Genomic DNA, 14040 nt, shown 5'->3' on the forward strand with positions numbered 1-14040 from the left:
GTTGATGGATTTTGCCTTGTTGATGTTATGCGATTGAACCACTTTGTGCTTTTGGCATTTGCGTAAACAGCGTCCAAAAAAAATTACAGCACCCTGTATTGGTTTGTTTTCTTTTTACAGCATCAAAGCGAATGCAAGTCAATTCAATGGAAGCTTAGCTTAATTTCTAACTTGACCTAATCACAGTGAGGAAAAAACTGAGGCTAAAGAAAATTCAAACGAATCATTGGTTCTTTTCTCACTAATTGACGTTAACGAGAACAACGAGAACAACTAATTACATTAGTAACCAAGTTAATTGAGAAAGAGAATAGTAAAGAAAGCGAGAGTAAGAGAGAATATAAACATTAAGGAAAGATGCAAGATGTAATGTGAAGACTAAAAACAAGTCGTCACTCAAGGGCGTAGCTTGGATTCAAATTAAAATAAGTAATATTGAATTTAAAATTTAAATGAATTACATTTTTTGCTATTTGCTTAATTTAATTAGTTTTCTTTATCATAACAATCAATGTTTTTATTTTAATGTATACATATTGAAATTTGCCTATTTGCTAACAACATTTTTTTCTGTTGATATTAATTGTTTTTTGTTAGCTTTTGTTAGCCAACAAATTTGCAAAAATAATATAAAATGCATCAATAAACATTAAAATTTGCTACAAAACTTGCAAGTTATTCTTATAAACTTAAGTCCTTTAGTCTATTTTCATTAAAATTTAGTTCGTTTACTGTTTCTATTTTCATACTTTCCGGTCACGTTTGCCAAGAAACAAAAGAAGTTGCCATTTACCACCCATCAGAATAACAAAAAGTAACTAAAGAGAGAACGAAAAAAAAGAAACTAAGTTTATCTGCATCCTCGCAAGAGCTCACAAAGTTGATTATATGCATGAGAGTGTGGCAAGTGGATTTTCCGTCTAGGCCAGACTTATCTCATATATGCAAAAAAAAAAAAAAAACAAAATGAAAACTTTCGCCCAGCAATTTCAGTTTCAAGTGTTTACCCAGCTCTTAGTCTAAAGCGAACTTGTGTCCTTTATAGTGCAATCGCTTTTTTTGTGGCCTTCAGATTTTTTTTTCTCGTTTTTTTTTTTTTTCCTGATATATCTCGATACTATATATGTTTTTAATGCATATCATTGGCTGGTGGGTTAGTTGCACTTATCAAATGTGTTAAAGAGAAGCCGCCAATGTCGCTGAATCCCTCGCAATGTGTTTCATACCATTGCTTATTTATGGCCTCGAAGGCAATAAAAAGATTTGAGGTCTGTCACTGAAATTGTCACTAACGGAATTCACAGTGGGCAATCAAGTGAAATAAATTGCATGTGGGCGTGGCCCACGTGTGTAAATATAACATGAGCCAGGAGACAGAAAACCAACAGTAACCAACACGCAAGAAGTAAAGAGGGTGAATTGCGAATGACGCACAACAAAAAAAAAAATATATACAAATATAAAGCCAAAGCATGTGTAAATCTGATTAGTAAATTGAATCGAATATGGAATGCCCTGTAACAGATAGTTGAAACTATTAGGTGACCCTTTCGACTCCTTCCAAGTGGTTAATCTTATACTGAAATATTCGAAAAGGTTACTGTGTTTATGTCAATTGTATGTCCTAGCAAACTTTATAAAGAACGAATATTCCCTTACCCTGCAATGGCAGGTAACTTTTTCCTGCCCAATTCGCAAAGCATCTATAGGCTTAGGAATTCTTAGAAGCTTAATAAATTACATTTTGGCATCAGCAAAAGGGGTTTTTATGCGTGGTCTATATTCGGAGTAAGTCTCTGCTAATATATTGAAAGTAAATCCTTATGACTTAGCCACACAAAATTGGCCACAGCCAAAGGAATTTATTGAAAATATTTGTTAACTTTGTCATTGCAAAGAGAAGAAAATATTTGGCTAAAGTTTTGCATCTTTCAGAAGTTTATTTATAAACCAAAAACTTTGCATCAAAGTTGTCGGTAATTTGGGTTATAATATGTTGTAGGAAAAAGTTTTTTATGCAGCTTATTGACTCTTTTAGTGAAATTTAATCAAATAAATGCAGATCCGACGTTATGCAGACATTTTTTTCTTGTAAGGCTAACATAAACGAATGTCATTAGTCCATAAATTGAGGTTTAAGATTCACTTAAGCTCATCATCGTTAAGAATTTGAAAGGATAAAGCTTAAGAATGTTAGGAAGTCGATTCAAATTTCTAAAAAAGGAAAAGTATTTTAGGGGTTGCCAACATTTTAAAATCAGGAAGAAGAAAAGTATGGGGAGCATGACAGGTCAACATGAATTTAAAAGTCAATGCTTTAAAAGTGTTTTACTATATACATAGAGAAAAGGGATTATTTTCCCTTTCTTGTTAACAAAAATTGACAAAAACTTGATTCATATAAAATATTTCAATAAATGTGTTTCTGACTCTTTGACATTGCTAACAATAATTGTCGCTTTCAAACTTTTAAGCCAAGCTTTTTATTATGCGACATTTTGAATGGGATAAAGTTTTCACTTTGATTTTTTTTTTCTTTCAAATATTGACTAAAACCAAATCTGCGTCAAAATGATACATTGGGGAAACTAATTTTTTTCCACTTCAAAACTAGCCACAAACAGACAACTAGAAAAAGCCATAACCAATCACTTTTTAGTTTTGGGTCTGCAAGGGCTCCAATAATCAAAGTGCCTCAGGCCCATGTGTGTTGACCATAAATAAAGTCTCGCATTGATTGGTTTCCTATAGCGTTAGCCACAGAAGAACTCCAGCGTTAGCCAACTCGTTTCCAGTTAACGTTTATGTTGCTGTAATTAATTGTTTTTAAAGATATAAGTAAATACATTCTTACGGTTAGCCAAGAATTTGATGAGCAATTAATAGTATTTTTAGGGAGAAGCGGGTAACCAAAACCATCATCCACATCTACAGACAAAATAAATTATTGGAAATTCCAATCACAATCGCCCACACCCAGAAAACTACAAGAATTCAAAGCAGAAAAAAATAATTTGCAATGCAAATTTATTTGGCATTTTACTCTCTATTAAACATCAACAAAAATAAACGCCAGTTGAGGGGCGAGAGCAACAGAGAGAAGTAGAGGAAAGTGTAGAGAAATTGACTTACCTCCTGTGGTTGTGGCGACTTTCGAGACTTATCTTGTCTTTATCTTCATCATTATCATTGTCATATATTGTTGTACACCTCAGAATAGATTTAATTATGCAAATTAGTGGCGCCACCAAAGCTACAAAAAAAGATTTTAAAAAAGCCAAGTGAGATATCTGATATAGAACAAGAGAATATCAAACTGGTTAGCTGCGAAATTAATTACATTAGAAATAAAACACAACAAAAAATTTAACATATGATAAATGTTGTCTAATCAATTCATTAAATTTTAAAAAACAAAAAACAAAGTTTTTTTGTTGACAAACTTTGTCAGCACAATTTCAATTTGCGTGTTTTTTTTTTTTTTTTTTGGTTTTTAATGTATGTAAGAGAAAAGTTTGTTGAACTTTATTTTTAACAAACAATGAAAATATTTGCCAAGCAAAAAAGTATGCTACGAAAAATCTGATAATCGGTTATTCGCAAGTTGCTCTCTCCCCCATTTTCTTTGTTGCCCTTAGCCGCTTATCCTTATTAAACATTCATTAAAGTTGAAAGAACATTTTCCCATATACATATACATACATAGACCGATATATGTATCCACTTAAATTATTCGTGTCTAATGGAAAAGTTTGACAAGAAACCGAAGCAATAACCCTGATTGCTCTCAAAGTGTTAAGGAAGGAAGAAGGACTAAAAGGAATGTGTGAGAAAGAAAGGAAATTCAATGCACCTTTGCGTGTTTTATTGATACAGAACATTGACTTTGGTTTGGCTTCGTTTTCCCTCCTATTAAAGGCCTTTGACTTTGTGATGACAAAGCAACAGCAGCGGCATCACATTTCAACATCATGTACATAAAGTCTGTACTATAAAAAAAAACTACCCAAAGTCCAAGTAATAACAATTACACACAGCCTCACAATATCAGAACATTGCCAGCAACCAGTAGACAGCATAGAGAAATCAACTTAACAGACTGTCACAAAGTTGCCATTATTGTTATGAGTGGCCTATAGTGCATTATCCTCATCATTATGGCCATCATCGGATGACGCCAGTGGCGTCATTAACAACTTAAACCAAACAATGGGGCCCGTCAGACCAGTCATAATCTGATAACAATTCATGCGACCAGCCTTGCCACTCCTCAAGGTCAATTGCCTTGCAAAAAACAAACAAAAATTCGAAGAGTTATATACAAAAAACTAGATGGTCTGTGAATGTCACGAAGTACCCTCTCTTCTTTTGTTACGATAAACATAGACAAGAGCCATTCACTTACCTTCATTTGCTGTTAAACTAACCCTCTGGCCATTTTTCTGTCTCTCAATTCTTCACTCACAGTTTAACGCTCAAAAAACCAAGTGCCAAAGAGGAACTTACACTTCTTTGCACTTCACCAACAGACAGAGAGAAAACAAATTGAAAAGCAAAAAGAAAAAGCAACGCATGAACAAATTCCACTGACTTTTCCATTTTCTTTCTCAGTCTCCCTTTGGTTTTCCGTTTCTACTTATTCGTTTAATAAAATTGTTATAACGTATACGCAGTGTAGGAATTTGCAGATGTGACAGAACTAGCAAACTCTGTTGCAGCTTTCACAATTTCGACATGGAAAATTTTCGCATTAACTTAAAACTCAATAAGCGATGAACCAACCCAATTTACTGCGAATAGGATCATTGAACAGCGAATAATATTCAATATCTCAATCATTTGTGACCATTCTGTGCAGTTGTCACGCTTGGAAAAAAAGTAAAACAAAAATCAAGTATTCATTTGCCAACAAGTAAAACATTGTGACAAAGAAACTTTGATCCTAACGAAAATAATATTAAGATTGAGCACACATAATTGACCTTGGATTGGCCAAACAAAAGAATTCACGAATAACTTGTTAAAGAAAGTGACTACATTTTTTATTGAAGTTACTTGAGTTTAATTTACACAAAAATTAAAAAATAGTCCAAAGTTAGGATGCTCAGTCTAGTCATAAAAATAAAAATTTGATAAATTACTCGAAAATTGCCTTGCTTCAAGATAAAAAAAGTCTTTTGTTCTAATTCATTTTTAGTCAAGGTTACCATAAATGATGATATTTAATTTAACATGGCATAAACTTTCCGGTTCCCATTGTGCAAGATACAATTATAAGCTAAAAGTAGCGACGTCATGATCTCATATTTGATTAGTTATAAGCTTTTGTGACTAAATTATTAAATTAATTTAGCAAAGCAAGTTAAAAGTCATTTCATTTGTTAAAATTTTTGAACATAAATATTAGTAATAAGATTAGTAAAGTCTTAATAGATAAAATAACATAACTTTAATAAATTGAAAGACATACAAAAAATTCAAATATTAGATTATATAAAATAAACTTAGCCGACAAAACCGGCTTAAGGTCAATCTTCTGAATAAGTGTATTTAAAGGCTAGTACACAAAAAGCTTTAACAATTTTGTTTAAATTTTATTTACTTGCAATTCCCAACTAGTTTTAGCGTTGACGGTATGTCGTTCTATACAAGGGTTGATCAAATTTCAAAAAGATCGTGGTCTAGAGTGAAATTTTTGAATTTAAATTTCATTTAATAAGGAGCTTGATTTAAATTATCATCATGTAATTAACTAACAACTTTGTAGCCACATTTTTAAAAATGTATACTTTAAGTTTATGAGAAATTTGCTGAACGTTTGTTTGAGTCTTAGAATCTTTAAAAAATGCCAATAAATCAATATATTTCTCACATAATTTATTTAAATCTCAATAGTTGTGAGTTCATGTTGGAGCCAGACATCGAGGGTTAAACAAATTTTGCATTTGACTCGGCCTTAGCCTTTGTCAATGTCTGTCATAAATTTTTATCGCATGAGCTTGCTGCATAAGCATTAAGTATTAGCTTGTTTAATCATAAATATATAAATTATACATAGAACAAACTGTTTGGGTATCCAACTTTAAAAAGTTCAGTTCTTTAAGTCAGACTTTCGTATTTGAAACCACTTTGAAAAGCGATTCAGCGATTCAATTTTCAAGTTTACAATAAACGACATTCAATTTCAATAGCAATCTACAGTTTATATATACTTTATGTACATTTATTTTACATATTTACACCCACACATACATACATATATGTATGTGTATGCACGTATATGAAGAAAGCTAATGTGACAATTTAGTACATCTTCTTCTTGCCACATTCAGCCTATGTGGGGCCAACAACTGCAAAGACATGTCACAAATAACGGTCGATTTGTTTGATTTTTTAATACCCTTTAACATAGCGAATGGCAGAGTATATTAATACATGTAACAAGATAAGCAAAAAGTAAATTTAAAAGACCATTCAGATTAATTTGTAGATAATAAAAGAAGTCTTATTTTGCAATCGTTTTATCTAGACAGCTTATGAAGACGAAGAGGAAGGATTGGAATGAATGAATGGAAGAAAAGATTTCACTACTAAAGAAATCTATGCAATTGATTTCAAACACTTCATTTACAGAGTATCTTGATATCGGCAATGCAACTCTATCGAACATCATTTTGTTGTTGGCTGTTGGGTGTTTTTGTTTGGTCTTTTTTTTCTTGTTCTCGAGCCTCGAGGTGTGGCTGACGCTGATGTTGTTGGTCGCTGTCGTCGTCGCTGACTGTTCAAATTGACAAATGAAAGCAAGTTGTATATTTTATCATAAATCACCAAAGCAACAACAACCCCAACAATATCAACAAACAAAACCGTGTGATGTCCTTACTTTGATTGTCCTTACCCGGTTCTGTGTGGTCTTAATGGCGCCACCACCAACCAACAACAACAATCAGTTTTTCGCAACATATTCCCGAACAGGAACATTTGACACTAACCACACAAACATGGCACCCATTCATCATAAAAAATGAAGGAAACACAATACATACATATATTGGAATATATATATTCAGATATATGCATGTGTATACAGATTTCTAGATATAGGCAACTGAATACCCATATGCAATTAATGAAGCTTGTCAAAATGGGTGTGCGATGTTTTCTCATATATAAACTCATATTACTGTTATGCCTGATCGAATTGATTATAATCAATGAAATTGTTTTTGCTTACTTAACCCTAAAGCACTTTGACCACCACAGATAGATAATTCAATCAAACTAACCATTAATTCCATGGAAATTTACCACATGGATTAAAGTTGGGAGAAATTTATGCAGCTGGTCGAAAGCAAACAAAGTGTGGAAAATGTTTTAGTTACGAAACTTTCATACATTTGCAAAAGTTTACCGTTAATTTCAGCTGTAGTCTACAACTAAGCGTTTCAATTTTCGATTTGCAAAATAGTTTTTAGCCAAGTTTAAACTACTTTTTAAAGACAATATTGAAAACATTTGGGTCTAAACTAAGTCCTGTTTGAATTTGAATAGTTAAGAGATGGAATTATAATAAAAGGATATAATTTTTGATCAGTATTATAATCTTATATTTAATCCTCTTAAAATCTTTCCCTCATGAAATTCTGGCTATATTTTCGGTGCAGGCTCAAGAACATTTTAAGCATAGCCAAGTTTTAGACGCTATCAGATTCTTTCATCAAAAAATTGACCCTAACAAATTAAAAGTGTGGGAAGAATAGTATTTTAGCTTAAAAGTCAACAATTCAAACTAACAATAAGTATATTATGTATATATGATTTAAATATACAGTCGAGTCTCGAGTACCCCGCCGGATCGGAAACCTCAATATTTCATAAGAAACTGCTGGTCCCTTGCAAAAACTTCGTTAATAATAAGGAATAGGAAAGGGGCGACTAAATTATGTCCGTTCAGATTAATCTTAACTCACAGAATTTCTATCGTGATTCAAGATTTGTTAGATACCGCTTATCTTTACTTTAACATCTATCAATTGCGAAGTGGATGTTCTTAGAGTTCATCATTAAAAATACGTATACTAACAATTAGCTTAACTACTACTACAATGGTTTCGATAACTTAAATGCCAAGATAAATTTTTTACAATAGAAACAAATAATCCGTTATTTTAGTGTGGAATCTAGGACCCTAGGACTTCATCTAAATGGCAAAGCTGCACAACTCAGTGGTGGGACATGGTTTACACCTTTTGTGGTGCAGTCTTGGATAAAAGACTTTCATTCATCCATTGTATGACCATCTCTTTGCAAAATGGCTGCCTGACGCAGTAAGTTCTATTAATGGAACTATTAATTGCCGATACAATGGTCACATTCGTTACGGTTAAGTAAAAGTGAACAGTCATTGTACTGAACCCATTGTTAGGTCACTTAAATGACTTGTATAATTACATTGCTGAGACATAATTTGGCATACCAAATATTTCATTTGCATAAATAATTAAATTACAACTAACATGATTTTATTAGTTTACTTTAGCTGGCCTTTTGTTTTGAATAAATATTATTATTATTATTATTATTACTGCTGGCGACCATTTAGTCATTTCAGGCATCAATGAATTTGTAAACGTTTTTTGCCGACGTTGCTCATTTTTAATCAACTTGCCCCTTTAGATCCGCACCCTTGCTCCAGCCGTAATCCATAGACATTAATTAAGTAATAAATAACAAGAGAAAAATAAAAAGAAAAGGAAAAAGGACAATTGTGTGTAGGTATAGAAAATTTGCGTGCCTATTGCTTTATTGTCTAAATTGTGTTTAGAGTTGCCAGAAGGTGAATAATAAATATTCTTTTGTTCTTTCCATGGCTCGTCCTGGCATGGCAAATGGCAATTCATTGTGGCCCAGAGTTTTTATTGCGTTTTAATTTATGTAAATTAAAGACTTGTTTGACACATCCTGCGCAATTACTTGATCCGTTAGCATGAACATTCGTTCAATATTGTTTGATGACCTGATAAACAATTTCATTTTATTTCTGCACAACAGTTATGGCGAGACGGGTTTAATTTGGTGAACCATTTTAATGACTGCACTCGAAAAGCGAGAATGCATTCAAAGTGAATGCATTCTGCATAATCATGCCAAATAAAGCTTAATTAAGCCAATATAAGGAAATCTGCTTCACCCTGACGTTGTTATCAAATCTCCTTCAGTTTTTGTGGTTGTGGTGAGAAATCAAAGTTTAAAGAGCTTGAAGAGCTTTAGCAAAGGTTTAAGTCATTTGCAAATTCTCGTACATTTAAATATATATTAAAGAAAACTTTTTGTTTTGAGACTCTTTAAGACTTCTGGAATATGTTGTTTAAGTGCTATTTTTACATTTAATTTGGAATTAATTTAGTTAATTTGGTTGGAGGCATTACAGTGATTCAACTTAAAGAACGATCTCTGATGATAAGTTTCTTTCTATATCTTCCTTTAAACCAAATTTCACAACAAGTCAACCGATTTTGTCACATTGTATCTGTTGTTGGTTCAAATTAAGCCATTTTGGGTACTTGTCGTTTATTGATTATGTGAAATGAGTGCAGCAAAAAATAGAAAAAATTTTTGCAGAATTGTGAAAACCTTTCAAAATGATCTACCTACTATGAATCAGAATCTACTCACACCCATTTTTAACTTATAGTTTTTAGAAAAAAAAAATAGATTAAGTTTCCTTTATACTGACCTTAACTGAAAGTAAATTTGAACCTTAATAATTCCCAATAATATCAAATCAATAAATTTTGGTTACCCTTTAAATCTTACCATTTAGAATCATTAAATTTGTGTGTTAATTTTCCCGTTGGAGACCTGTTGGATACACATATTTTAGCGGCTTTGAATGCCAAATGCATAACAAGCAAAAGTTTTTGCACAATGCCAACAACTTAATTAAGGGAAAATAAGACGGATTCTAATTGTTCTTTCTCTTCGCTTCACTTAGTTCATTGACTTTGGATACGAAGCATTTGTTTGTGCCCCCTAAGCCGTTGAAAGGGCAAAATTTCCCAAATTGTTCATTAGCAAGAAGTACGAAGTTTTCTTCACTTACCTACAATTGGATTTGTCTAAGACATGAGATTTTTTTCTCTCCTTTTTTTATTGCTTCAGTTAAGAGAAAGGAAAGCCATGCTTAAAGTAAATGCTGGTTTATCGTATAACCCCAGAAGCCTTCGTTGTGTTGAATTTGAATCATTTCATACTCTTACTTACTTACTTACTTGCTATTCAGCCTTCATTGAAAATTATGCAAACGATGCAAATTGTATGGGGGCAAAATGCCATAGAACATCGTTGGAAGGAAGAAGGTTTGAGATAAACTAACGACAAGTTGCGAAACTTTTAAGCTTTAACCAGAACACTGATGGGTAGGATACAGAGGTTGTTTATGCCAAGCAACAAAGTCATTATTATCATCATCATCATTATTATAATGAATCCAAACACTTTGGCATGTTAATTTTGTTTCAGTTCATGAATGTTTTTCTTTTTTTTTGCATCAAGTGTTCGTTGCTTCTCTTTAGAGAAGCACAACCTGTGCGCTTTTCTCTAGCTTAGTGTTCAAGCTGCCTCACCTTTCCATCCTTTTGCGTCAACTTTTTTTCTCTTTTTGTAGTCAAGCAAGGAAATACGCTCCAAGGAATTTACCACAGGATTTCTATTCATTGCTCGCCTTTTATTTATTCAAACTAGAAAATTAATTGGGCCTCATCCTTCAGACATCAAGTAGTGAATAAGGAAAATAGGGATGCACATTGTGAGAAAACTTCAGTTGCTTCTTTTCATGTAGCGTTTATTTCTATTCTTTATAGCAAAACGAAATTTATAGTAATTTGCAAAATTAAGTATACGAGTATTTTTTTCCAATCTGCATAAGAATAATGTTGAATCTCTGTAATAATTAATTACAATATCCTTGTGGAATACTTGCCGAGGGTTTGTCTGGGCAAGAGAGTTTGGTGATAGTTTGTTCCCTCTGTTTTAAATTTTGAATAATATTTGTGAAATTTATTATTCATCCTTTTCATAAGTAAAAACATATTAATTAACTACTTAGCCACAGACTTTTAAGTATGACATGTGACCTAATAAAGTTGGTCGGAGACTTCATTAGAAAGACTACAACTTGGTTTATTTTGAGTGTGAAAGTTATGCATGAGGAATGACATGCTGGGTGGGGAGGGGGGAACTGTGTTTTTAATCAACTTTAGACCCATTATGTTGGCTTATTATAATATTGCAGGACTTATTTTACAGTGTGATATTTAATGTATCGCAATGTGATAGGAAATTTATAAATTAAATTGTACATTTTTTAAAAATTATTTTAACAAAACATAACTTTGTTTTATATTAAATGAAATTTCGAATGGGAAAAGTCACTGTATGATATAGTGGTCCGATCCGGGTATATATTCTTTATTTGATATAAGAGGATTCTTTGTACGCTTTGCACACTTCTGACCAAAATTAATATACCCTTTTTGCAAGGGTATAAAAAGTCAACTTTTTACGTTATTATTAAAAGAAAAATGTCATGATAGCACAAAAAAAAATTTCAAAATTAAGTGTTTAGAATTAAAACAGAGTTCATTATTAGCATTCTAGAATTTGTAAGGGATATCAATTAGTTTCATTCTCACTTAAATTTATTATATTTATATAAAATCCAATTTAAAGGCAACAAAAAAAACAATAAAAAAAGTTATTGCTGACAAAAATAAATCACGGCTAAATGTACTTGTCATTTGCCAGTTTTTTGAAGCACGTAGGTAAAAGTTATGTCTTCAACCAAAAAAAGGAAAAACTTTTTCTTAAACAAAAAGCCGAAATGAAAAACTTTTCCTGCCTAACCACAAACCAGTAGAATTTCCATCAATGAAATTTTTGCAACAATAACGAAAATTTATTCATTTGTTTACAGTTCTAAGATTTTTTTTGGGAATTCAAAAACCAAAAGCAAAATAAAATTGAATACAAAATTCCTGATGCTCAATTAAAATGCGGAAAACAAGAGAGTGTGAGAATTCTAGAGAGGCAGTAAGAGAGAGAGAGAGAGAGGAAGCATGAAATGAACATTAAGAATTTTTAAACATATTTTTTTAATTATTCCACTCACATGAGTTCCAATTTATATTCATTGCAGATATTTCAGTGAGATGTTATTGCTTAGGGTTAGCAAGGGGAGAGCTGGGTAGCACGATTAATTTATATTTATTTTACTATCAATTTTTTCGCTCTTGTTTTTGTTTCCTTTTGCCTGTCACAGCGTCCATTTGATGGCATAATAAACATATTTCCAACACTTTAGGAAGAAAATATTGCTTTACGCTGAGCAAAAATGTTGCCAATGAAATAATAGACAGATATAGATTCTATATTAAAATACTTCTCATTTGAGTTTATTTTTTAAATTATTTCAATTAAACATTGACCAAGGCCATAACAGAGAGCGAGAAAGAGTGTAAATATTTGTTTGTTTAATTAAAAGTTACAAAGTCAATTAAAAGTTTTTAAAAGTTATTTAATAGTTTTTCCTACAGATATTAACTTAGTAAGCAAATAAATACCCCTTTGTTGATTTATTTTTGATGTGATAATTAAAATGTTAAGTCAAATTTATTTTAGTGAAAATATGAAAATTGTTATGAAATGTTATGTCTCTTTGGCAATTTTCTGCTGTCTTCTCTCAACCACAACACTGTCTTTTGAAAGGGCTTGACTTTGAGACAAAAACTCATTTTACCACGGTCGATGCTTCTGTGTAAATTACACAGTCAACATAAATATTTGACATACATATGTATATGTATATGTACACAGAGAAGGTTGAAAAGGATGCTGAGCACTTTATTAATTTATATCTGTCAAATGAAAACTTCACTAACAAATTTAATTTATATTAATTTTTAATTTGCAATTTTTTTTTATCATGAGCGGATCATAGGTAATTAAAAATATTCAATCCCAAAAGAGTCAAACGCGTAAAAAATTATATAACTTTTAACATGTACTGAGTCCAAATTGCAATATTTTGTTTTAAACCAAGCCGATTAAAAGATTATCTTTTGTACAACGTGTCGGATGATTGATGCGAAATCAATAATAATCATACGACACGTTGTCCATTTTTTGTAAGCGCAAAGATTATTTTCGATTATTTCACTTTCCCTTAACTCATTTTAGGCCATATAATGAAGAGAAATTTATGAAGGCACATATTTCATAGTAAGCTATGTACAAAAGCAAAAGATCGAAGCGAAATCTATTAGTCATTTGACCTTGTATTGATAAATAATTGCCAAACTAAGACTAAGTATATGTACATACATACATATGTCACATGCCAAAACTAAATTGTCATGAGAGCAATTTTATTTGCTTAATTAATGGCTCTCTGGCCAAAACTTATAGCACTTAAAGTTCTAATGACTTTCGGGGTCCAAGTTAAAATCTGAATAAAAGAAAATTACCAAACAAAAAAAAAAGTCCAAACCAACCAACGAGAAGAAGTTTCTAACAAACAAATCAAAGTCAAAGTTCATGTTGCTCTCAGGCCGACCGACCCTTATCAACGCTTCCGTCAAGTCACTTGTCGTTATGTTGTTATATAACGTTATGTTATGTGTTGTTTAATGGAGGAGCCACTTTCATTCCACAGCCAGCACAGACGCTGTCCTGACCGCATCACAGTTAAGACAGCTTGATTTATTTGCTCAAGTGCCATTCGAATTAATTGAATTTTCATTTTGGCTTTCTATTTACTTTAAAATGGCAAACCGCAAAATCTACAGTAACTGGCAACAGCTGTGCAGCCCTTAACCATGGTTATAATGAAACTTTCATTCAGACGCAGCTCTTGTACATGTTTTCGTTAAGCAAATTAAAGCTAGAAATATTTTATGAAAGTAAATTCAAACATATGTAAATAACTTTTTTATGCAGCTCAGAAAGTTCGTTTGTTATAATAAAGTTAAAACGAAAAAATTT

At 31.9% G+C, this 14040-nt stretch overlaps 1 protein-coding gene across 3 annotated transcripts in view; it reads right to left on the minus strand.

Moving 5' to 3' along the window:
• The window catches only part of LOC137577279 (G-protein coupled receptor dmsr-1), a 61735-nt gene that overhangs the window by 34556 nt on the left and 13139 nt on the right, over positions 1-14040 (minus strand). For all 3 annotated transcript variants that reach the window (XM_068290704.1, XM_068290705.1, XM_068290703.1), the window contains exon 3: positions 3133-3253. The gene's annotated coding sequence lies outside the window, so the exon portion shown is untranslated. The remainder of the gene's footprint in view (positions 1-3132; positions 3254-14040) is intronic.

This window comes from Drosophila tropicalis, unplaced genomic scaffold (assembly GCF_018151085.1).
Source record: "Drosophila tropicalis isolate 14030-0801.00 unplaced genomic scaffold, ASM1815108v1 contig_593, whole genome shotgun sequence".
Taxonomy (NCBI): domain Eukaryota; kingdom Metazoa; phylum Arthropoda; class Insecta; order Diptera; family Drosophilidae; genus Drosophila; species Drosophila tropicalis.